Raw genomic sequence first — 3,458 nt, 5'->3', positions numbered from 1 at the left:
CTTTGGGTGGCTATTGTAAATGGTATTGATTTTCTAATGTCCTTCTCAACGCTGTCATTTTTGGTATAGAGGAATCCAACTGATTTTTGTATGTTGATCTTATATCCTGCCACTTTGCTGAATCTTCCAAGGGACAGATTACTCTTTCAGTGTTTGAGGACCCTATGTGTGTGCTGGGAGAGGCATTATTTGGGTCCTATGTAAGCTTCAAACTCTTACTGCCCCTAGGATTCTCAGGTAGTCTCCCTTTTAAGTTTTAGCTGGGCCTGACCCTGCTTAGCTTCTGAGATCAGAAGACATCGGGAACATTTGGGTAGCTTTGGAGTCCTGGTGTGGCACTGTGGACTAATGCATCAGACTCAAGTCATTTGAATTGCAAAGTCGGTGGTTCAAGCTCACCAGCTGCTCCTTGGAAACCCTACACAGGGTGCTTATGGGTCAGAATCGATTTGATGGCACTTCACCACCACAACAACAATGTAAGCTACAGAGCCCTGGTGTGGGGTTAATGCGCTGGACTGCAAAGTCTGTTCAACAGCCAGGCCAGTGGTTCAAGCTCACCAGCTGCTCCTTGGAAACCCTATAAAGGTTGCTATGGGTTGGAACTGACTCGACAGCACTTAACAACAACAATGTAAGCTTCATTGGTGTTGTGTTGAAACTTTTATTTGTACAGCCACTTGAAACTGACTCACAATATCCACTGGATTTTGTCCAAACTCTTGTCTCTCTTGGCTTCTGTCTATTCTGGGACCCAAGCACTGTCTTTGTTCACATATTGTTTAAATGACAGGTGCCTGTCCCTGAGCACATGTGCCATTTTAGTCAAGTTACTTATCCATTCAATCTCTCACTGTCCTTATTTATAAAGTAAGCTTAGTGATGGTACCCATCTCATGGGTTAAATGAGGGAGCACAAGTAAAAGGCTGGTTTAGAGTAAGAGCTCAATCAATGTACATTTTTACTGTGCTGAGACCTTCCTAGCGCTTTAATTTTACTTTATGACCAAGAGTTTCAAGATTTGGGTTTCAGACTCAACTCTTGTACTGACTAGTTTTTTACTTTGGGTAAGTTTCTGAACTTTTCTGATTTTTAGGTCTTTTAATATAAGAGCCATCAATATGCCAAATTGGGGGTGGCATCATTGTAGGATAAGAGGTGATCAGCTCTATGCAAATAGCGCTAACATGTTGATAAAGGATCAGTCCATTTTCTTTCCAACAACTCCTGTGAGCATCACAATCCTTCATATTTGCTCACATCTGCCAAGCACATTAGCATATAAAACTCTCATTCCTTCCCTGTCAGCTTCTTTAAGATGGCACCCAATTTTTTTCTTATATCAATGACTAACTTAACACCTCCCACACCCCAAAACATACATCAACACAACACACATACATACCTGTCTGGTGTCCTCCAAGATGCAGGGATTTGAGTAAGAAAATGACCTCAGATCTTTCTGGATATTGAAATCTTGCTTGGACTTAAGTCTGTTCTTTCTCACTGAATATGTGTGGGATGGGGTAGCATCCATATTGCTTCATTCTACAGCACAGTGGAGGTTTGGATCTCAGGAATCAGTGATTCCTTTATTTTACAGAGGTGAACTGAGCCCATAGAATGGAAAGATTTGTCTCTAATAATTAAGAATATAACTTAATAGGCCTCAGTACTTTTCTTAGATTAGGTTCCCCATTAACAGATCCTGAGACAAGATTCCTTTGTAAGTGGTTCACTTAGGAAGGGCTTTCAAGAGCAAATGGAAGGAAGTGAAGGAAGCAGGCAGGGAAGATAGAAAAGCCAAGCTAGGGTGAGCTATCTAGCTGAGTCCAGTGGAGGATGGCTTTAGTCTGAAGCTGCAGGGAGTCTCTGAAGTATAAACTATGCCTCAAAGTTTGTCAGCATTAGAGATAAGAGAGCTGGTCCACACCCATCAGTCAATGGCTATGGGTCAACAGAGGGTTGAGGAGTACAAGGGGACTAACCTCTCAGGTACTTCTGGCGGTCTGGACCACTGGGAAGGCAATCAAAAACAGGTCTCCAAAGAGAATCATAGACGGTAGCCTTAAAGCACAGTTCACAGAAGCTGGGCTGGGGTGCATGGGAATGGTAAGAAGGATCCAAGGGCATCTGGGTAAGCATGGACAATGCCTAGCTTAGTATTTATCACTACTGTGGACTTTATTTTTCATTTCTCCCAATGAGTCTAGCCACTCAGAAAATAGTTTCCTCTCATTCATTATTGGTAGAAGCATAAGTTAGTACAACTTTGGGAAATCGTTTGGTGTTGTCTTCTAAATTTAAAGAGGCTATGACTCAGCAATTCCCCGCTTGGTTATAAAATCTTGCATACTGTATTATCTCCCTAAGACTGCCTTAACAGAATGCCACCAACTGGATGGTTTATAAGAACAGGTTTATTTTTTAAAATTCTGGAGGCTGGTAGTTCAAGTTCTGGGTGCCAGTCATATTGAGTCCTTCTGAAGGCTCTAAGGGAGAATCAGTTTCATGTCTTTACTAGTTTCCAGTCGCTCCAGGCATTTCTTGGCTTATAGCAGCTGTGACATGGTGTCCTTTCTGTCTCCCTGTCTCTGTGTCTCTTTTCTCTTTTCTAAGAACATCAGTTAGATAGGATTAGGAGCTACACTACTCCAGTATGACCTCATGGTAACCTAAGTGATGGAATCTTTAAAGACTCTATTTCATGTTACATTTACAAGTACAACGATTTGGACTTCAATATATCTTTTTGGAATAAGCTACAATTAAGACAATAATATACATGTATGAAGAGTCACTTTCAACAATATTCAGCAACAACACATATGCCCATCAATAACATGATAAATCAACTGTATTATAGCCACACAAGGGGATAAAAATAAGCAAACTATAGTCTCACACCGAAACATGTATGAATCTCAAATAAATATTTGAGTGCAATAAATTGCAACACGAAGCATACATGATCTTACATATAAAAAATTAAACGCAAAAACAGGTAAGACTTGGAGACTTGTACACCAATGTTCATTACAGCACTATTCACAAGAAAGGTGGAAACAACCTAAATGTCCATCAACAGATGAGTAGATAAACAAAACGTGATACACGCATATAATAGAATACTTAGCCAGTTGGACAGAAATGAAGTTTTGATGCATGCTACAATATAGATGGAGCTTGAAGACATTATGCTGAGTGAAATATGTTAGTTACAAAAGGACAGATATTGTATGATATTGCTTATATAAAAAGATGTTGTTGTTGTCAGGTGCCATTGAGTTGGAACTGACTCATAGCAACCCCATGCACAGCAGAACGAAACAATGCCTGATCCTGGGCCAACCTCACCACTGCTGCCACACTTGAGTCCATCAATGATGCCACCTGGCCGATCCATCTCATTAGGGGTCTTCCTCTTTTAACTCTGACCCTCCACCTTACCCAGCAT

Source organism: Chrysochloris asiatica, unplaced genomic scaffold (genome assembly GCF_000296735.1).
Source record: "Chrysochloris asiatica unplaced genomic scaffold, ChrAsi1.0 scaffold00008, whole genome shotgun sequence".
In the NCBI taxonomy this organism is placed as follows: Eukaryota; Metazoa; Chordata; class Mammalia; order Afrosoricida; family Chrysochloridae; genus Chrysochloris; species Chrysochloris asiatica.
Note: the sequence above shows the minus strand (reverse complement) of the source record.